We start from the raw sequence: 23,926 nt of genomic DNA, 5'->3' as shown, positions 1-23,926 counted from the left end.
CTGCTGCCTTTGATACAGTGAACCATCAGATCCTCCTCTCCACCCTCTCCGAGCTGGGCATCTCCGGCGCGGCTCACTCCTGGATTGCGTCCTACCTGACCGGTCGCTCCTACCAAGTGGCGTGGCGAGAAGCTGTCTCCGCACCACGTGCTCTCACCACTGGTGTCCCCCAGGGCTCAGTTCTAGGCCCTCTCCTTTTCTCCCTATACACCAAGTCACTTGGCTCTGTCATATCCTCACATGGCCTCTCCTATCATTGCTACGCTGACGATACACAACTAATCTTCTCCTTTCCCCCTTCTGATAACCAGGTGGCGAATCGCATCTCTGCATGTCTGGCCGACATATCAGTATGGATGACGGATCACCACCTCAAGCTGAACCCTGGCAAGACGGAGCTGCTCTTCCTCCCGGGGAAGGACTGCCCGTTCCATGATCTCGCCATCACGGTTGACAACTCCGTTGTGTCCTCCTCCCAGAGTGCGAAGAGCCTTGGTGTGACCCTGGACAACACCCTGTCGTTCTCCGCCAACATCAAGGCGGTGACCCGATCCTGCAGGTTCATGCTCTACAACATTCGGAGAGTACGACCCTGCCTTACACAGGAAGCGGCACAGGTCCTAATCCAGGCACTTGTCATCTCCCGTCTGGATTACTGCAACTCGCTGTTGGCTGGGCTCCCTGCCTGTGCCATTAAACCCCTACAACTCATCCAGAATGCCGCAGCCCGTCTGGTGTTCAACCTTCCCAAGTTCTCTCACGTCACCCCCCTCCTCCGCACACTCCACTGGCTTCCAGTTGAAGCTCGCATCCGTTACAAGACCATGGTGCTTGCCTATGGAGCAGTGAGGGGAACGGCACCTCCGTACCTTCAGGCTCTGATCAGTCCCTACACCCAGGCGAGGGCATTGCCTTCATCCACCTCTGGCCTGCTGGCTCCCCTTCCTCTGCGGAAGCATAGTTCCCGCTCAGCCCAGTCAAAGCTGTTCGCTGCTCTGGCACCCCAATGGTGGAACAAGCTCCCTCACGACGCCAGGACAGCGGAGTCACTCACCACCTTCCGGAGACATTTGAAACCCCACCTCTTTAAGGAACACCTGGGATAGGATAAAGTAAGTACCCCCCCCCCCCAAAAAAAATAAAAAAATAAGAAAAAATAAATAAAAGAAAATTTAAATTAAAAAAATTAAAAATTAAAACAAATGAAAAACAAAAATATATATATATATAATTGTAAAGTGGTTATCACATTGGCTATAGGGTGAATGCATCAATTTGTAGTCGCTCTGGATAAGAGCGTCTGCTAAATGACGTAAATGTGCCCTTGAGCAAGGCACTTAACCCTAATTGCTCCTGTAAGTCGCTCTGGATAAGAGCGTCTGCTAAATGACTAAAATGTAAATGTAAATGTAAACAGTGGAACGTGAATGCAAGCTGCTGTTTCTCCGACCCAATCAGACACGCTGGAGCTCCCTGTTCCTCGCTGTAGAAAGGATTGTGCGCATTCACCGAGAGCAAGGAGAACAAGCAATTCGCAATGTCTGCACAGCATTAAAGATAAAGATGTAAGTTGACAAAATGTATATTTTGTTTTAAAAGAATAATATAAATAAATAAGCCTTGCTGATTAATGGGTGATTCCACTTGTCTCAAGTAACTAAGTTTTCTTTGCATGGTGGTGTGACAATTGTGGATGACTTGAATGAAATAATTTAACTAATTTATTTTATTTTTATTTATTTGTGCATTTAACATGTACAATGCATAATAAACACATTGTACCAGAAATAGCTATAAGTAATTGTTTTATCGTTACATCTTTTATAGGTTCAATCCAGCTGAAATTGGGTTTTTGGTCGAGTATGCTGCTGTGATGAAGCCTGTTGCCATGGTCCTTAATATCCTCCAAGGGGAATCATCTGTGCATATGGGCCTCCTGCTGCCAACACCTTACCAGTTGCGGGACAAGCTGAAGAGGTTGAAGTCAACTTGCAAAATGTGTACACCTCTTGTTCACGCCCTGCAGCAAGGGATCCAGAAACGTTTTGGAGACGTCATGAAAGAGCCTGAGCTGATTGCAGCAGCAATACTCCTACCAAGATTCAGAACATCCTGGACCACAGAGGAGAACATCTTGAATGCTGGTAAATATAATTGTTTATCAATTCAAATGTGAACCAGTAGACATTGACCTATATAACTCTGTATAATATTACTGTAATTTAGGATTATAGTGTGTCAGTGACAAACCACAGGGTGGCAATATAGTTAGAAGCTCAGGTAGCTTTTAATGTCAAACATCAGCAGCTTGACAGCCTATACAGTAGAAGGGTAAGAATAATGTGCAGACTTAATTCGTTTGAAAAACGATTTATCTTGCCCTAAAACCCACAGGCCTTGACTACATCAGAAATCACCTCAACACCGACTTGGATGATGTCACCAGCGCAAACAGCGGCCTCTCTGATGAAGACGACTTCTTTGCATCCATGGAGTTGGGAAAATCACAAGTAGGAGAGCTGGAGAGGTACCTTTCATGTCTGTCCCCTGCAGGTATGGATCTACTCCACACCTTTCCTCGCATCAAGAAGCTGTCACTCAAAGTCAACACAGGTCTTCCTGCATCTGCAGCCTGTGAGAGACTTTTCAGTCATGCAGGACTCTTGTTCACTGCTGAACGATCACAGCTTCACAGCAAGAACCTTGAGAGCCAGCTACTGTTGAAGCTTAATAGTGACATCACTGAGCGATTCTTTGGTGAAATAGTTTGTTTCTGCATGTTTTGACACACACACACAAACTCCCATTGGGGCCTTCAATATAAAAGGGTTTTCATGTTACTGTGCCAAAGAGTTCCTGGAGTGTTGACTGAAGTCAACCAGTCAAAGGGCCAGTGTCAGCCTAAAGGTTAGAATATTGCCAAATCTATTGTCTGCCTGTGGGAGTCTAGATGGGGGAAGCTGCTCCTCTCTCAGCTGCTTTTGAGCAAAGCGTGTAATCCCCTTAACTGTGTAATGGTTGTGCTAGAGAGCACAGAGCTATTAATGTATAACTCCATTGTAAAGACACATCATACATGCTTTATGCTGCTTATCTTGGGGGGGTGGGGACAAGTGTGACTTTTTTTTTGATGACTTTTCTTGTTAGATATTGGAGCTGGAAGTAAACATAATGCCCCATCTACAACTACATCACTCTCCTCTGATGCCTTTTAGAGAACATGCATTCAGCTTAATTTGTGTTCTGGGATACTACGCCTACAATATTGTTTTATTTGGCCATCTATCATGGACTGGTGCTTTTTCAGTTGATGTGTATTGCTGCTCTTTTCCTCTGCTCAGTGAGATGTGCAGTGTGGCCTAATCACAGATCAGAGTATTAATTTCTAGGCACACAGAAAAAGGGCTGTTGCTTGCCATGCAATACAAAGGTACTGAGTAGGCCTAATCAACACCTATTGATTATTTTATGTTGACCGCTTCCTTCTGGTGTGCAGTTTTCTGTTCAGCATACCTGGTATGAAATGTTTGTGTTTCCTTCTGTTGTTCTGTCACTGTGGAGACACACACATACACAGTTTATGAGAGTTTATGGGCTGCCTCATTCTAGTTCTGCCTGGTAAAAAAAAGTATAAAGGTTTGGAAATGTGTGTTACTTGTGCTTATTTTTTTATTTTTTATTTTTTATTTTTTATTTGATAAGTACTTGAATTTACCGGAATTATTTTAATTTAAGCTATTTTGTAATTCATTTTTAATTTATTTTATTGTTGGATGAACTATAATTTGCCTAAAGATGATTATTTTGTATTTTTGTCTGTCTGATTGTTGCCTTGTGTTAAAAAATAAACTCGAGTAACTCAACAGTTACTCAGTACTTGAGTAGTTTTTTCACCAAGTACTTTTTTACTCTTACTCAAGTAATTATTTGGATGACTACTTTTACTTGAGTCATATTTGTTATATCTAGCCTAGCTGTAGAAGAACGGACATCTGCACAGTTTCACATTGTACATCACTCTGTCGTTTAATGAATGTGCCACACATTCTGACAACCCATTCATCCGTAAAGCAGCACACTATCGTAAACCATAACAACGTACAGTACGACGTACAGCACGTCGTACCATACATAACATTTCCCCCCCTTTCCAAAACCAGGGACTGGTACCATATATAAAATGTCCATAGGGCAAGAACCTAGAGTGATACCTGTAAGAAATAAACATTAACCCTTAAACGGATGGACTCTCCAAACTAGCCAGTTCAGTCCATTAACCTGGAGGTTGACTAAGACACCTAACGGAGCCTAAGAATGAAAAGAGGTTAAGTAGTCCCCCAGATAAGCAGGGCGAGTTCGTGCCCGCATAGGCCTTTCTTCATCCGCCACCGCTTGTGGATCTGGCCCTTGGGGAGCCCACAGAGGCTGGGGCTCGGGTGGTAGTGGTGGAGGAGGTCCATCCGGTGGCGTCTCTGGCCTGCATGTCTGTTTTGTGTGCCTTTGTGTTCCTCGAGGGGCAGGGACTTTTCTGAGGCGGCTGGCGTGCCAGCGTGATCCATTGCTCATCATGAAATATGGCGGGCCCCAGTTGTCGACTGACCTGCAAGGGGTCCGACCAGAATGAGGGCATTTTGTTGTACTGCTGAGGCCGTCGGGCTCGGACCCAGTCTGACACTTGGATGATCGACAAATTCGAGCTAGTAGCAGGGGCCGAACGACACACTCACTTTCGCAAAGTGATTGTATTTTGAACAGTTCTTGCATATTTTCCCACGGGCTGGGCAGTTTGAAGCCCTTGAATTGTGAGAGCTAGCCCCACAGTTGCCACAGCTACTTCTGTTGGTTTGTCTGTGTGCCTGCTGCACGGGCATGCCGGTGTCTGTGTCCATGCAGCTATCGACGTGGGAGGGCGTGCGCAGCGCGTGATCGTTGTAGTGCGCCTGCTCGGGCTGAAGCTGCTGTGTGAGAATGGCTGGGGGCCGAGTGTATGCTGCAGAGCTGTCTGTTAGCATTGAAGAGCATTCCAACGCCGCTTCAACGTGGAGTGCTATTTTAATAGCTCCATCTAGTTGTAAATTATCCGATTCCAAAAGCAGTTTCTCCCATGTCTTTTCACATAACGTCCCCTCTATCAACTGATCCCTGATGATCTCGTCCTGAAGTGTCCCATAGTTACAAGAGCTAGCCAAATCCCTCAGATTAGCCACGTAGCTTTGAATGGACTCACCCGGCCGTTGGTGTCTCTTCCGTAGCCGGTAGCGTCGCTCTTTCCCGGCGAAGTGGTTGGAAATGTAGACGTGCGCGTATATAATAATAATATGCCATTTAGCAGACGCTTTTATCCAAAGCGATTTACAGTCATGTGCGCATACATGTTTACGTATGGGTGGTCCCAGGGATGGAACCCACTACCCTGGCGTTACAAGCGCCATGCTCTACCAATTGAGCTACAGAGGACCACGTATAAATAGATCAATTATGCCTTTTTGATGGAAATATTGAGGTGGGATTTTGGAGATCACTTCATAATTTACGCGCGCTCTCTGCAAATAAGGCGGGCCAGCTCGATGTCCTAGGGCACGATATGCACCCTCTTTGCGTGGATGGCACACAGTTTGATGTCCTCAAACAGACCGACCAGGTAAGCCTCGCTGGCCTCCTGCAGGGCCATCACGGCGGAGCTCTGGAAGCGCAGGTCGGTCTTGAAGAACAGGGCGATTTTTCTCCCCAGGCGCTGGAAGGGCACATTGCGGATGAGCAGCTCAGTGGAGCTTTGGTAACGACGGATCTCTCTGAGACACGGTGCCAGGCCTGTAACGGGGAGGCTCTCCTGCGCGCAGCCATGGCGGCGAACTGCATCCTGTAGGCTTTGCCACGGGTGGATTTGCGAGCGGTTTGCTTGGTTCTGGCCATGGCGCTAGCTTCCTTCTTAGACAGTCGGAGTATAGCCTCGAAATGCCCATGTGAAATGTATAAAGCCGGCAGTGGCATCTGCTGATTGGACACCATCTCCCCACCACCCCGATTGGCCCGTTACGGAGGCCTCCTTTGTCGGCTATCGGAAGGGATGCTTTGCTTCTCTTTTTTTTTGACCGCGCACCCAAAACAGTACACTGCGCACCCAAAACAATACACTGCGTGCCCATAAAACACACTGTACGCCAAAAAACAATACACTTTGCGTGCGCCCGCAATAATACACTGCGCGCCCAAAACAATAGATCCCTGCTGGCCTTTACAGGCAATAATAGTCGCCATAGTCAAGAGTGAAATCTTGTGTTATAATTTAATGCTAGCCTGCTATGGCAAACGAGGCCAATAGTACACTGCGCGGATGCAACTGCACACTGCGCGCAGGCAAAAGCACAATGTGCGCGCAAAAGTACACTGCCGGCCCTTTATGCGCAATAATAGTCGCTGAAGTCAAGAGTGAAATCTTGTGTTATAATTTAATGCTAGCCTGCTATGGCAAACGAGGCCAATAGTACACTGCGCGGATGCAACTGCACACTGCGCGCAGGCAAAAGCACAATGTGCGCGCAAAAGTACACTGCCGGCCCTTTATGCGCAATAATAGTCGCTGAAGTCAAGAGTGAAATCTTATGTTCTAATCTAATGTCAGCCTGCTATGGCGAACGATGCCAATAGTCCACTGCGCGCAGGCATTAGGACACTGCCGCGCGATAATATTCATCAAAGTCAAGAGTAAAATCTTTTGTTCTAATCACCACATGTTCAGTAATGGTATTTCCCCCATTTATTCAAATTACAACCTCTCACTTTCAGTTATTTGAAATGAAATAATCTCTCAAATATCACTATATCTAAAACAAGCCATAGAAAGTTGGTTGCAATTTCAATTAAATCATCCAGAAACGACAGAACAAACTCAAATACACTAATAGGAGAAAATATATATTTATTGATATTGTATGTTGTATAGCCTTACTTGTTGGTATCTCAGACGACCAGAACCTTAATAATAATCACCATACTTACTTCACATAGCACGGACATATAGTAGACTACTGACACTCACTCCTATGGAATGGGTATGGGGACTGGACACGCCGGGACCCAGACCCTACTGTTGTCGATCACACATATTAATGTCGTGTTCAGAGTGCTATCAGAGTTATCGGAAATACCTAGTTCCGACTGGGAAGTTTCACTTGAATGACCCTCCAAGTAGGATTTACAAGTGAGAAATAGTGAAAATGTTGTTGCCAATCTTATTGGTTTAAGAATTGTTCCGACTTCAAAACCACTTGAACACTTCCTCCCGGGGAAGGACTGCCCGTTCCATGATCTCGCCATCACGGTTGACAACTCCGCTGTGTCCTCCTCCCAGAGTGCGAAGAGCCTAGGCGTGACCCTGGACAACACCCTGTCGTTCTCCGCCAACATCAAGGCGGTGACCCGCTCCTGCAGGTTCATGCTCTACAACATTCGGAGAGTACGACCCTGCCTTACACAGGAAGCGGCACAGGTCCTAATCCAGGCACTTGTCATCTCCCGTCTGGACTACTGCAACTCGCTGTTGGCTGGTCTCCCTGCCTGTGCCATTAAACCCCTACAACTCATCCAGAATGCCGCAGCCCGTCTGGTGTTCAACCTTCCCAAGTTCTCTCACGTCACCCCCCTCCTCCGCACACTCCACTGGCTTCCAGTTGAAGCTCGCATCCGCTACAAGACCATGGTGCTTGCCTATGGAGCAGTGAGGGGAACGGCACCTCTGTACCTTCAGGCTCTGATCAGTCCCTACACCCAAACGAGGGCATTGCGCTCATCCACCTCTGGCCTGCTGGCTCCCCTTCCTCTGCGGAAGCATAGTTCCCGCTCAGCCCAGTCAAAACTGTTCGCTGCTCTGGCACCCCAATGGTGGAACAAGCTCCCTCACGACGCCAGGACAGCGGAGTCACTCACCACCTTCCGGAGACATTTGAAACCCCACCTCTTTAAGGAATACCTGGGATAGGATAAAGGAATCCTTCTATAGTAGTTTCTAGCTCAAACCATTCAGTCTCTATAGACGTTTTTGTGAGAAGGGTTAGGGTTAGTGCCCAACACTCCTAATGTTTTCACACTGACTTAGTGACATTGCACCCAACACTCCTAATTTGTTCACACGGCCGACCCACCGTTCTGTGCATAATAACTTGTCAGCACTATATCCACCAATGAAGTACCTATATGATTCCCGGCCAATGCAACAGCTTTCGAACATGAAATTCTGACAATTATGCAATCTCCAGAGGTAAAAATATGTGTTAGATTTCCACGCTATCCAGAAATCTCTTGTGATGGTAGAGTTCTCAACTGCCTCTTGAAAAGACCAAGTTTACTTTTATTTACAGTTTGGACATTTACACATTCTCAGTAGGTAGACTTTTGTGAATCCATTGTAGATTTCCAGTGTGTGAGGTGATTTACTTTGTGCTAAACATTAGTTGTTCAATGAGAAACGAATATATCCAACATGTCAGTGACAACTGTGTTGAGTTTGGAGTTTGTGACAACAATGCCTTGGATTTCCCTCAATGTTCTATGTAGAACAACGCATTACCTTCTAACTGCTTTTGTGTGGCTTGTGAGCGTTATAGAGCAGAACCTATTACATGTACGTGTTTTTGAGAGTCTCAGCTTTCCATAGATGGGTCATAGTAGTTTCTAGCTCAAACCATTCAGTCTCTATAGACGTTTTTGTGAGAAGGGTTAGGGTTAGCGCCCAACACTCCTAATGTTTTCACACTGACTTAGTGACATTGCACCCAACACTCCTAATTTGTTCACACGGCCGACCCACCGTTCTGTGCATAATAACTTGTCAGCACTATATCCACCAATTAAGTACCTATATGGTATGCCAGCTGAGGGAAGAGGCCTTACGGACCTCCATACTTTTCTACTATAAAGGGGCAAAATGTAACCACCTGCTCCTCGTTAGTATAGTAGTGAGTATCCCCGCCTGTCACGCGGGAGACCGGGGTTCAATTCCCCGACGGGGAGTATTTAGTCTTTTTATGAGGCGTATATATGGTGTAAGACGTCACTAAGTCCACATAGCAGAATAAACGCAATATATTCAATCTACTGCTTTCTGATATACGATTTCTAGCCTATGGGGTAATTTCAACCTTGTAAGGCATTGGTGTTTCAGTGGTAGAATTCTCGCCTGCCACGCGGGAGGCCCTGGTTCGATTCCCGGCCAATGCAACAGCTTTCGAACATGAAATTCTGACAATTATGCAATCTCCAGAGGTAAAAATATGTGTTAGATTTCCACGCTATCCAGAAATCTCTTGTGATGGTAGAGTTCTCAACTGCCTCTTGAAAAGACCAAGTTTACTTTTATTTACAGTTTGGACATTTACACATTCTCAGTAGGTAGACTTTTGTGAATCCATTGTAGATTTCCAGTGTGTGAGGTGATTTACTTTGTGCTAAACATTAGTTGTTCAATGAGAAACGAATATATCCAACAAGTCAGTGACAACTGTGTTGAGTTTGGAGTTTGTGACAACAATGCCTTGGGATTTCCCTCAATGTTCTATGTAGAACAACGCATTACCTTCTAACTGCTTTTGTGTGGCTTGTGAGCGTTATAGAGCAGAACCTATTACATGTACGTGTTTTTGAGAGTCTCAGCTTTCCATAGATGGGTCATATTAGTTTCTAGCTCAAACCATTCAGTCTCTATAGACGTTTTTGTGAGAAGGGTTAGGGTTAGCGCCCAACACTCCTAATGTTTTCACACTGAATTAGTGACATTGCACCCAACACTCCTAATTTGTTCACACGGCCGACCCACCGTTCTGTGCATAATAACTTGTCAGCACTATATCCACCAATGAAGTACCTATATGATTCCCGGCCAATGCAACAGCTTTCGAACATGAAATTCTGACAATTATGCAATCTCCAGAGGTAAAAATATGTGTTAGATTTCCACGCTATCCAGAAATCTCTTGTGATGGTAGAGTTCTCAACTGCCTCTTGAAAAGACCAAGTTTACTTTTATTTACAGTTTGGACATTTACACATTCTCAGTAGGTAGACTTTTGTGAATCCATTGTAGATTTCCAGTGTGTGAGGTGATTTACTTTGTGCTAAACATTAGTTGTTCAATGAGAAACGAATATATCCAACAAGTCAGTGACAACTGTGTTGAGTTCGGAGTTTGTGACAACAATGCCTTGGGATTTCCCTCAATGTTCTATGTAGAACAACGCATTACCTTCTAACTGCTTTTGTGTGGCTTGTGAGCGTTATAGAGCAGAACCTATTACATGTACGTGTTTTTGAGAGTCTCAGCTTTCCATAGATGGGTCATAGTAGTTTCTAGCTCAAACCATTCAGTCTCTATAGACGTTTTTGTGAGAAGGGTTAGGGTTAGCGCCCAACACTCCTAATGTTTTTACACTGACTTAGTGACATTGCACCCAACACTCCTAATTTGTTCACACGGCCGACCCACCGTTCTGTGCATAATAACTTGTCAGCACTATATCCACCAATGAAGTACCTATATGATTCCCGGCCAATGCAACAGCTTTCGAACATGAAATTCTGACAATTATGCAATCTCCAGAGGTAAAAATATGTGTTAGATTTCCACGCTATCCAGAAATCTCTTGTGATGGTAGAGTTCTCAACTGCCTCTTGAAAAGACCAAGTTTACTTTTATTTACAGTTTGGACATTTACACATTCTCAGTAGGTAGACTTTTGTGAATCCATTGTAGATTTCCAGTGTGTGAGGTGATTTACTTTGTGCTAAACATTAGCTGTTCAATGAGAAACGAATATATCCAACAAGTCAGTGACAACTGTGTTGAGTTTGGAGTTTGTGACAACAATGCCCTGGGATTTCCCTCAATGTTCTATGTAGAACAACGCATTACCTTCTAACTGCTTTTGTGTGGCTTGTGAGCGTTATAGAGCAGAACCGATTACATGTACGTGTTTTTGAGAGTCTCAGCTTTCCATAGATGGGTCATAGTAGTTTCTAGCTCAAACCGTCCAGTCTCTATAGACGTTTTTGTGAGAAGGGTTAGGGTTAGCGCCCAACACTCCTAATGTTTTCACACTGACTTAGTGACATTGCACCCAACACTCCTAATTTGTTCACACGGCCGACCCACCGTTCTGTGCATAATAACTTGTCAGCACTATATCCACCAATTAAGTACCTATATGGTATGCCAGCTGAGGGAAGAGGCCTTACGGACCTCCATACTTTTCTACTATAAAGGGGCAAAATGTAACCACCTGCTCTTCGTTAATATAGTGGTGAGTATCCCCGCCTGTCACGCGGGAGACCGGGGTTCAATTCCCCGACGGGGAGTATTGAGTCTTTTTATGAGGCGTATATAGGGTGTAAGACGTCACTAAGTCCACATAGCAGAATAAACGCAATCTATTCAATCTACTGCTTTCTGATATACGATTTCTAGCCTATGGGGTAATTTCGACCTCGTAAGGCATTGGTGTTTCAGTGGTAGAATTCTCGCCTGCCACGCGGGAGGCCCGGGTTCGATTCCCGGCCAATGCAACAGCTTCCGAACATGAACATCTGACAATTATGCAATCTCCAGAGGTAAAAATATGTGTTAGATTTCCACGCTATCCAGAAATCTCTTGTGATGGTAGAGTTCTCAACTGCCTCTTGAAAAGACCAAGTTTACTTTTATTTACAGTTTGGACATTTACACATTCTCAGTAGGTAGACTTTTGTGAATCCATTGTAGATTTCCAGTGTGTGAGGTGATTTACTTTGTGCTAAACATTAGTTGTTCAATGAGAAACAAATATATCCAACAAGTCAGTGACAACTGTGTTGAGTTTGGAGTTTGTGACAACAATGCCTTGGGATTTCCCTCAATGTTCTATGTAGAACAACGCATTACCTTCTAACTGCTTTTGTGTGGCTTGTGAGCGTTATAGAGCAGAACCGATTACATGTACGTGTTTTTGAGAGTCTCAGCTTTCCATAGATGGGTCATAGTAGTTTCTAGCTCAAACCATTCAGTCTCTATAGACGTTTTTGTGAGAAGGGTTAGGGTTAGCGCCCAACACTCCTAATGTTTTCACACTGACTTAGTGACATTGCACCCAACACTCCTAATTTGTTCACACGGCCGACCCACCGTTCTGTGCATAATAACTTGTCAGCACTATATCCACCAATTAAGTACCTATATGGTATGCCAGCTGAGGGAAGAGGCCTTACGGACCTCCATACTTTTCTACTATAAAGGGGCAAAATGTAACCACCTGCTCCTCGTTAGTATAGTGGTGAGAATCCCCGCCTGTCACGCGGGAGACCGGGGTTCAATTCCCCAATGGGGAGTATTGAGTCTATTTATGAGGTGTATATAGGGTGTAAGACGTCACTAAGTCCACATAGCAGAATAAACGCAATCTATTCAATCTACTGCTTTCTGATATACGATTTCTAGCCTATGGGGTAATTTCAACCTTGTAAGGCATTGGTGTTTCAGTGGTAGAATTCTCTCCTGCCACGCGGGAGGCCCGGGTTCGATTCCCGGCCAATGCAACAGCTTTCGAACATGAAATTCGGACAATTATGCAATCTCCAGAGGTAAAAATATGTGTTAGATTTCCACGCTATCCAGAAATCTCTTGTGATGGTAGAGTTCTCAACTGCCTCTTGAAAAGACCAAGTTTACTTTTATTTACAGTTTGGACATTTACACATTCTCAGTAGGTAGACTTTTGTGAATCCATTGTAGATTTCCAGTGTGTGAGGTGATTTACTTTGTGCTAAACATTAGTTGTTCAATGAGAAACAAATATATCCAACAAGTCAGTGACAACTGTGTTGAGTTTGGAGTTTGTGACAACAATGCCTTGGGATTTCCCTCAATGTTCTATGTAGAACAACGCATTACCTTCTAACTGCTTTTGTGTGGCTTGTGAGCGTTATAGAGCAGAACCGATTACATGTACGTGTTTTTGAGAGTCTCAGCTTTCCATAGATGGGTCATAGTAGTTTCTAGCTCAAACCATTCAGTCTCTATAGATGTTTTTGTGAGAAGGGTTAGGGTTAGCGCCCAACACTCCTAATGTTTTCACACTGACTTAGTGACATTGCACCCAACACTCCTAATTTGTTCACACGGCCGACCCACCGTTCTGTGCATAATAACTTGTCAGCACTATATCCACCAATTAAGTACCTATATGGTATGCCAGCTGAGGGAAGAGGCCTTACGGACCTCCATACTTTTCTACTATAAAGGGGCAAAATGTAACCACCTGCTCCTCGTTAGTATAGTGGTGAGAATCCCCGCCTGTCACGCGGGAGACCGGGGTTCAATTCCCCGATGGGGAGTATTGAGTCTATTTATGAGGTGTATATAGGGTGTAAGACGTCACTAAGTCCACATAGCAGAATAAACGCAATCTATTCAATCTACTGCTTTCTGATATACGATTTCTAGCCTATGGGGTAATTTCAACCTTGTAAGGCATTGGTGTTTCAGTGGTAGAATTCTCTCCTGCCACGCGGGAGGCCCGGGTTCGATTCCCGGCCAATGCAACAGCTTTCGAACATGAAATTTGGACAATTATGCAATCTCCAGAGGTAAAAATATGTGTTAGATTTCCACGCTATCCAGAAATCTCTTGTGATGGTAGAGTTCTCAACTGCCTCTTGAAAAGACCAAGTTTACTTTTATTTACAGTTTGGACATTTACACATTCTCAGTAGGTAGACTTTTGTGAATCCATTGTAGATTTCCAGTGTGTGAGGTGATTTACTTTGTGCTAAACATTAGTTGTTCAATGAGAAACAAATATATCCAACAAGTCAGTGACAACTGTGTTGAGTTTGGAGTTTGTGACAACAATGCCTTGGGATTTCCCTCAATGTTCTATGTAGAACAACGCATTACCTTCTAACTGCTTTTGTGTGGCTTGTGAGCGTTATAGAGCAGAACCGATTACATGTACGTGTTTTTGAGAGTCTCAGCTTTCCATAGATGGGTCATAGTAGTTTCTAGCTCAAACCATTCAGTCTCTATAGACGTTTTTGTGAGAAGGGTTAGGGTTAGCGCCCAACACTCCTAATGTTTTCACACTGACTTAGTGACATTGCACCCAACACTCCTAATTTGTTCACACGGCCGACCCACCGTTCTGTGCATAATAACTTGTCAGCACTATATCCACCAATTAAGTACCTATATGGTATGCCAGCTGAGGGAAGAGGCCTTACGGACCTCCATACTTTTCTACTATAAAGGGGCAAAATGTAACCACCTGCTCCTCGTTAGTATAGTGGTGAGAATCCCCGCCTGTCACGCGGGAGACCGGGGTTCAATTCCCCGATGGGGAGTATTGAGTCTATTTATGAGGTGTATATAGGGTGTAAGACGTCACTAAGTCCACATAGCAGAATAAACGCAATCTATTCAATCTACTGCTTTCTGATATACGATTTCTAGCCTATGGGGTAATTTCAACCTTGTAAGGCATTGGTGTTTCAGTGGTAGAATCCTCTCCTGCCACGCGGGAGGCCCGGGTTCGATTCCCGGCCAATGCAACAGCTTTCGAACATGAAATTTGGACAATTATGCAATCTCCAGAGGTAAAAATATGTGTTAGATTTCCACGCTATCCAGAAATCTCTTGTGATGGTAGAGTTCTCAACTGCCTCTTGAAAAGACCAAGTTTACTTTTATTTACAGTTTGGACATTTACACATTCTCAGTAGGTAGACTTTTGTGAATCCATTGTAGATTTCCAGTGTGTGAGGTGATTTACTTTGTGCTAAACATTAGTTGTTCAATGAGAAACAAATATATCCAACAAGTCAGTGACAACTGTGTTGAGTTTGGAGTTTGTGACAACAATGCCCTGGGATTTCCCTCAATGTTCTATGTAGAACAACGCATTACCTTCTAACTGCTTTTGTGTGGCTTGTGAGCGTTATAGAGCAGAACCGATTACATGTACGTGTTTTTGAGAGTCTCAGCTTTCCATAGATGGGTCATAGTAGTTTCTAGCTCAAACCATTCAGTCTCTATAGACGTTTTTGTGAGAAGGGTTAGGGTTAGCGCCCAACACTCCTAATGTTTTCACACTGACTTAGTGACATTGCACCCAACACTCCTAATTTGTTCACACGGCCGACCCACCGTTCTGTGCATAATAACTTGTCAGCACTATATCCACCAATTAAGTACCTATATGGTATGCCAGCTGAGGGAAGAGGCCTTACGGACCTCCATACTTTTCTACTATAAAGCGGCAAAATGTAACCACCTTCTCCTCGTTAGTATAGTGGTGAGTATCCCCGCCTGTCACGCGGGAGACCGGGATTCAATTCCCCGACGGGGAGTATTGAGTCTTCTTATGAGGCGTATATAGGGTGTAAGACGTCACTAAGTCCACATAGCAGAATAAACGCAATCTATTCAATCTACTGCTTTCTGATATACGATTTCTAGCCTATGGGGTAATTTCAACCTTGTAAGGCATTGGTGTTTCAGTGGTAGAATTCTCGCCTGCCATGCGGGAGGCCCGGGTTCGATTCCCGGCCAATGCAACAGCTTTTGAACATGAAATTCGGACAATTATGCAATCTCCAGAGGTAAAAATATGTGTTAGATTTTCACGCTATCCAGAAATCTCTTGTGATGGTAGAGTTCTCAACTGCCTCTTGAAAAGACCAAGTTTTCTTTTATTTACAGTTTGGACATTTACACATTCTCAGTAGGTAGACTTTTGTGAATCCATTGTAGATTTCCAGTGTGTGAGGTGATTTACTTTGTGCTAAACATTAGTTGTTCAATGAGAAACGAATATATCCAACAAGTCAGTGACAACTGTGTTGAGTTTGGAGTTTGTGACAACAATGCCCTGGGATTTCCCTCAATGTTCTATGTAGAACAACGCATTACCTTCTAACTGCTTTTGTGTGGCTTGTGAGCGTTATAGAGCAGAACCGATTACATGTACGTGTTTTTGAGAGTCTCAGCTTTCCATAGATGGGTCATAGTAGTTTCTAGCTCAAACCATTCAGTCTCTATAGACGTTTTTGTGAGAAGGGTTAGGGTTAGCGCCCAACACTCCTAATGTTTTCACACTGACTTAGTGACATTGCACCCAACACTCCTAATTTGTTCACACGGCCGACCCACCGTTCTGTGCATAATAACTTGTCAGCACTATATCCACCAATTAAGTACCTATATGGTATGCCAGCTGAGGGAAGAGGCCTTACGGACCTCCATACTTTTCTACTATAAAGGGGCAAAATGTAACCACCTGCTCCTCGTTAATATAGTGGTGAGTATCCCCGCCTGTCACGCGGGAGACCGGGGTTCAATTCCCCGACGGGGAGTATTGAGTCTTTTTATGAGGCGTATATAGGGTGTAAGACGTCACTAAGTCCACATAGCAGAATAAACGCAATCTATTCAATCTACTGCTTTCTGATATACGATTTCTAGCCTATGGGGTAATTTCGACCTCGTAAGGCATTGGTGTTTCAGTGGTAGAATTCTCACCTGCCACGCGGGAGGCCCGGGTTCGATTCCCGGCCAATGCAACAGCTTCCGAACATGAACATCTGACAATTATGCAATCTCCAGAGGTAAAAATATGTGTTAGATTTCCACGCTATCCAGAAATCTCTTGTGATGGTAGAGTTCTCAACTGCCTCTTGAAAAGACCAAGTTTACTTTTATTTACAGTTTGGACATTTACACATTCTCAGTAGGTAGACTTTTGTGAATCCATTGTAGATTTCCAGTGTGTGAGGTGATTTACTTTGTGCTAAACATTAGTTGTTCAATGAGAAACAAATATATCCAACAAGTCAGTGACAACTGTGTTGAGTTTGGAGTTTGTGACAACAATGCCTTGGGATTTCCCTCAATGTTCTATGTAGAACAACGCATTACCTTCTAACTGCTTTTGTGTGGCTTGTGAGCGTTATAGAGCAGAACCGATTACATGTACGTGTTTTTGAGAGTCTCAGCTTTCCATAGATGGGTCATAGTAGTTTCTAGCTCAAACCATTCAGTCTCTATAGACGTTTTTGTGAGAAGGGTTAGGGTTAGCGCCCAACACTCCTAATGTTTTCACACTGACTTAGTGACATTGCACCCAACACTCCTAATTTGTTCACACGGCCGACCCACCGTTCTGTGCATAATAACTTGTCAGCACTATATCCACCAATTAAGTACCTATATGGTATGCCAGCTGAGGGAAGAGGCCTTACGGACCTCCATACTTTTCTACTATAAAGGGGCAAAATGTAACCACCTGCTCCTCGTTAGTATAGTGGTGAGAATCCCCGCCTGTCACGCGGGAGACCGGGGTTCAATTCCCCAATGGGGAGTATTGAGTCTATTTATGAGGTGTATATAGGGTGTAAGACGTCACTAAGTCCACATAGCAGAATAAACGCAATCTATTCAATCTACTGCTTTCTGATATACGATTTCTAGCCTATGGGGTAATTTCAACCTTGTAAGGCATTGGTGTTTCAGTGGTAGAATTCTCTCCTGCCACGCGGGAGGCCCGGGTTCGATTCCCGGCCAATGCAACAGCTTTCGAACATGAAATTCGGACAATTATGCAATCTCCAGAGGTAAAAATATGTGTTAGATTTCCACGCTATCCAGAAATCTCTTGTGATGGTAGAGTTCTCAACTGCCTCTTGAAAAGACCAAGTTTACTTTTATTTACAGTTTGGACATTTACACATTCTCAGTAGGTAGACTTTTGTGAATCCATTGTAGATTTCCAGTGTGTGAGGTGATTTACTTTGTGCTAAACATTAGTTGTTCAATGAGAAACAAATATATCCAACAAGTCAGTGACAACTGTGTTGAGTTTGGAGTTTGTGACAACAATGCCTTGGGATTTCCCTCAATGTTCTATGTAGAACAACGCATTACCTTCTAACTGCTTTTGTGTGGCTTGTGAGCGTTATAGAGCAGAACCGATTACATGTACGTGTTTTTGAGAGTCTCAGCTTTCCATAGATGGGTCATAGTAGTTTCTAGCTCAAACCATTCAGTCTCTATAGATGTTTTTGTGAGAAGGGTTAGGGTTAGCGCCCAACACTCCTAATGTTTTCACACTGACTTAGTGACATTGCACCCAACACTCCTAATTTGTTCACACGGCCGACCCACCGTTCTGTGCATAATAACTTGTCAGCACTATATCCACCAATTAAGTACCTATATGGTATGCCAGCTGAGGGAAGAGGCCTTACGGACCTCCATACTTTTCTACTATAAAGGGGCAAAATGTAACCACCTGCTCCTCGTTAGTATAGTGGTGAGAATCCCCGCCTGTCACGCGGGAGACCGGGGTTCAATTCCCCGATGGGGAGTATTGAGTCTATTTATGAGGTGTATATAGGGTGTAAGACGTCACTAAGTCCACATAGCAGAATAAACGCAATCTATTCAATCTACTGCTTTCTGATATACGATTTCTAGCCTATGGGGTAATTTCAACCTTGTAAGGCATTGGTGTTTCAGTGGTAGAATTCTCTCCTGCCACGCGGGAGGCCCGGGTTCGATTCCCGGCCAATGCAACAGCTTTCGAACATGAAATTTGGACAATTATGCAATCTCCAGAGGTAAAAATATGTGTTAGATTTCCACGCTATCCAGAAATCTCTTGTGATGGTAGAGTTCTCAACTGCCTCTTGAAAAGACCAAGTTTACTTTTATTTACAGTTTGGACATTTACACATTCTCAGTAGGTAGACTTTTGTGAATCCATTGTAGATTTCCAGTGTGTGAGGTGATTTACTTTGTGCTAAACATTAGTTGTTCAATGAGAAACAAATATATCCAACAAGTCAGTGACAACTGTGTTGAGTTTGGAGTTTGTGACAACAATGCCTTGGGATTTCCCTCAATGTTCTATGTAGAACAACGCATTACCTTCTAACTGCTTTTGTGTGGCTTGTGAGCGTTATAGAGCAGAACCGATTACATGTACGTGTTTTTGAGAGTCTCAGCTTTCCATAGATGGGTCATAGTAGTTTCTAGCTCAAACCATTCAGTCTCTATAGACGTTTTTGTGAGAAGGGTTAGGGTTAGCGCCCAACACTCCTAATGTTTTCACACTGACTTAGTGACATTGCACCCAACACTCCTAATTTGTTCACACGGCCGACCCACCGTTCTGTGCATAATAACTTGTCAGCACTATATCCACCAATTAAGTACCTATATGGTATGCCAGCTGAGGGAAGAGGCCTTACGGACCTCCATACTTTTCTACTATAAAGGGGCAAAATGTAACCACCTGCTCCTCGTTAGTATAGTGGTGAGAATCCCCGCCTGTCACGCGGGAGACCGGGGTTCAATTCCCCGATGGGGAGTATTGAGTCTATTTATGAGGTGTATATAGGGTGTAAGACGTCACTAAGTCCACATAGCAGAATAAACGCAATCTATTCAATCTACTGCTTTCTGATATACGATTTCTAGCCTATGGGGTAATTTCAACCTTGTAAGGCATTGGTGTTTCAGTGGTAGAATCCTCTCCTGCCACGCGGGAGGCCCGGGTTCGATTCCCGGCCAATGCAACAGCTTTCGAACATGAAATTTGGACAATTATGCAATCTCCAGAGGTAAAAATATGTGTTAGATTTCCACGCTATCCAGAAATCTCTTGTGATGGTAGAGTTCTCAACTGCCTCTTGAAAAGACCAAGTTTACTTTTATTTACAGTTTGGACATTTACACATTCTCAGTAGGTAGACTTTTGTGAATCCATTGTAGATTTCCAGTGTGTGAGGTGATTTACTTTGTGCTAAACATTAGTTGTTCAATGAGAAACAAATATATCCAACAAGTCAGTGACAACTGTGTTGAGTTTGGAGTTTGTGACAACAATGCCTTGGGATTTCCCTCAATGTTCTATGTAGAACAACGCATTACCTTCTAACTGCTTTTGTGTGGCTTGTGAGCGTTATAGAGCAGAACCGATTACATGTACGTGTTTTTGAGAGTCTCAGCTTTCCATAGATGGGTCATAGTAGTTTCTAGCTCAAACCATTCAGTCTCTATAGACGTTTTTGTGAGAAGGGTTAGGGTTAGCGCCCAACACTCCTAATGTTTTCACACTGACTTAGTGACATTGCACCCAACACTCCTAATTTGTTCACACGGCCGACCCACCGTTCTGTGCATAATAACTTGTCAGCACTATATCCACCAATTAAGTACCTATATGGTATGCCAGCTGAGGGAAGAGGCCTTACGGACCTCCATACTTTTCTACTATAAAGCGGCAAAATGTAACCACCTTCTCCTCGTTAGTATAGTGGTGAGTATCCCCGCCTGTCACGCGGGAGACCGGGATTCAATTCCCCGACGGGGAGTATTGAGTCTTCTTATGAGGCGTATATAGGGTGTAAGACGTCACTAAGTCCACATAGCAGAATAAACGCAATCTATTCAATCTACTGCTTTCTGATATACGATTTCTAGCCTATGGGGTAATTTCAACCTTGTAAGGCATTGGTGTTTCAGTGGTAGAATTCTCGCCTGCCATGCGGGAGGCCCGGGTTCGATTCCCGGCCAATGCAACAGCTTTTGAACATGAAATTCGGACAATTATGCAATCTCCAGAGGTAAAAATATGTGTTAGATTTTCACGCTATCCAGAAATCTCTTGTGATGGTAGAGTTCTCAACTGCCTCTTGAAAAGACCAAGTTTTCTTTTATTTACAGTTTGGACATTTACACATTCTCAGTAGGTAGACTTTTGTGAATCCATTGTAGATTTCCAGTGTGTGAGGTGATTTACTTTGTGCTAAACATTAGTTGTTCAATGAGAAACGAATATATCCAACAAGTCAGTGACAACTGTGTTGAGTTTGGAGTTTGTGACAACAATGCCCTGGGATTTCCCTCAATGTTCTATGTAGAACAACGCATTACCTTCTAACTGCTTTTGTGTGGCTTGTGAGCGTTATAGAGCAGAACCGATTACATGTACGTGTTTTTGAGAGTCTCAGCTTTCCATAGATGGGTCATAGTAGTTTCTAGCTCAAACCATTCAGTCTCTATAGACGTTTTTGTGAGAAGGGTTAGGGTTAGCGCCCAACACTCCTAATGTTTTCACACTGACTTAGTGACATTGCACCCAACACTCCTAATTTGTTCACACGGCCGACCCACCGTTCTGTGCATAATAACTTGTCAGCACTATATCCACCAATTAAGTACCTATATGGTATGCCAGCTGAGGGAAGAGGCCTTACGGACCTCCATACTTTTCTACTATAAAGCGGCAAAATGTAACCACCTTCTCCTCGTTAGTATAGTGGTGAGTATCCCCGCCTGTCACGCGGGAGACCGGGGTTCAATTCCCCGACGACTTTTGTGAATCCATTGTAGATTTCCAGTGTGTGAGGTGATTTACTTTGTGCTAAACATTAGTTGTTCAATGAGAAACAAATATATCCAACAAGTCAGTGACAACTGTGTTGAGTTTGGAGTTTGTGACAACAATGCCTTGGGATTTCCCTCAATGTTCTATGTAGAACAATGCATTACCTTCTAACTGCTTTTGTGTGGCTTGTGAGCGTTATAGAGCAGAACCGATTACATGTACGTGTTTTTGAGAGTCTCAGCTTTCCATAGATGGGTCATAGTAGTTTCTAGCTCAAACCATTCAGTCTCTATAGACGTTTTTGTGAGAAGGGTTAGGGTTAGCGCCCAACACTCCTAATGTTTTCACACTGACTTAGTGACATTGCACCCAACACTCCTAATTTGTTCACACGGCCGACCCACCGTTCTGTGCATAATAACTTGTCAGCACTATATCCACCAATTAAGTACCTATATGGTATGCCAGCTGAGGGAAGAGGCCTTACGGACCTCCATACTTTTCTACTATAAAGCGGCAAAATGTAACCACCTTCTCCTCGTTAGTATAGTGGTGAGTATCCCCGCCTGTCACGCGGGAGACCGGGGTTCAATTCCCCGACGGGGAGTATTGAGTCTTCTTATGAGGCGTATATAGGGTGTAAGACGTCACTAAGTCCACATAGCAGAATAAACGCAATCTATTCAATCTACTGCTTTCTGATATACGATTTCTAGCCTATGGGGTAATTTCAACCTTGTAAGGCATTGGTGTTTCAGTGGTAGAATTCTCGCCTGCCATGCGGGAGGCCCGGGTTCGATTCCCGCCCAATGCAACAGCTTTCGAACATGAAATTCTGACAATTATGCAATCTCCAGAGGTAAAAATATGTGTTAGATTTCCACGCTATCCAGAAATCTCTTGTGATGGTAGAGTTCTCAACTGCCTCTTGAAAAGACCAAGTTTTCTTTTATTTACAGTTTGGACATTTACACATTCTCAGTAGGTAGACTTTTGTGAATCCATTGTAGATTTCCAGTGTGTGAGGTGATTTACTTTTTGCTAAACATTAGTTGTTCAATGAGAAACGAATATATCCAACAAGTCAGTGACAACTGTGTTGAGTTTGGAGTTTGTGACAACAATGCCCTGGGATTTCCCTCAATGTTCTATGTAGAACAACGCATTACCTTCTAACTGCTTTTGTGTGGCTTGTGAGCGTTATAGAGCAGAACCGATTCCATGTACGTGTTTTTGAGAGTCTCAGCTTTCCATAGATGGGTCATAGTAGTTTCTAGCTCAAACCATTCAGTCTCTGTAGACGTTTTTGTGAGAAGGGTTAGGGTTAGCGCCCAACACTCCTAATGTTTTCACACTGACTTAGTGACATTGCACCCAACACTCCTAATTTGTTCACACGGCCGACCCACCGTTCTGTGCATAATAACTTGTCAGCACTATATCCACCAATTAAGTACCTATATGGTATGCCAGCTGAGGGAAGAGGCCTTACGGACCTCCATACATTTCTACTATAAAGGGTGAAAATGTAACCACCTGCTCCTCGTTAGTATAGTGGTGAGTATCCCCGCCTGTCACGCGGGAGACCGGGGTTCAATTCCCCGACGGGGAGTATTGAGTCTTTTTATGAGGCGTATATAGGGTGTAAGACGTCACTAAGTCCACATAGCAGAATAAACGCAATCAATTCAATCTACTGCTTTCTGATATACGATTTCTAGCCTATGGGGTAATTTCAACCTTGTAAGGCATTGGTGTTTCAGTGGTAGAATTCTCTCCTGCCACGCGGGAGGCCCTGGTTCGATTCCCGGCCAATGCAACAGCTTTCGAACATGAAATTTGGACAATTTTGCAATCTCCAGAGGTAAAAATATGTGTTAGATTTCCACGCTATCCAGAAATCTCTTGTGATGGTAGAGTTCTCAACTGCCTCTTGAAAAGACCAAGTTTACTTTTATTTACAGTTTGGACATTTACACATTCTCAGTAGGTAGACTTTTGTGAATCCATTGTAGATTTCCAGTGTGTGAGGTGATTTACTTTGTGCTAAACATTAGTTGTTCAATGAGAAACAAATATATCCAACAAGTCAGTGACAACTGTGTTGAGTTTGGAGTTTGTGACAACAATGCCTTGGGATTTCCCTCAATGTTCTATGTAGAACAACGCATTACCTTCTAACTGCTTTTGTGTGGCTTGTGAGCGTTATAGAGCAGAACCGATTACATGTACGTGTTTTTGAGAGTCTCAGCTTTCCATAGATGGGTCATAGTAGTTTCTAGCTCAAACCATTCAGTCTCTATAGACGTTTTTGTGAGAAGGGTTAGGGTTAGCGCCCAACACTCCTAATGTTTTCACACTGACTTAGTGACATTGCACCCAACACTCCTAATTTGTTCACACGGCCGACCCACCGTTCTGTGCATAATAACTTGTCAGCACTATATCCACCAATTAAGTACCTATATGGTATGCCAGCTGAGGGAAGAGGCCTTACGGACCTCCATACTTTTCTACTA

Source organism: Coregonus lavaretus (genome assembly GCF_964263955.1).
Source record: "Coregonus lavaretus genome assembly, chromosome: 33".
Lineage (NCBI taxonomy): Eukaryota > Metazoa > Chordata > Actinopteri > Salmoniformes > Salmonidae > Coregonus > Coregonus lavaretus.
Note: the sequence above shows the minus strand (reverse complement) of the source record.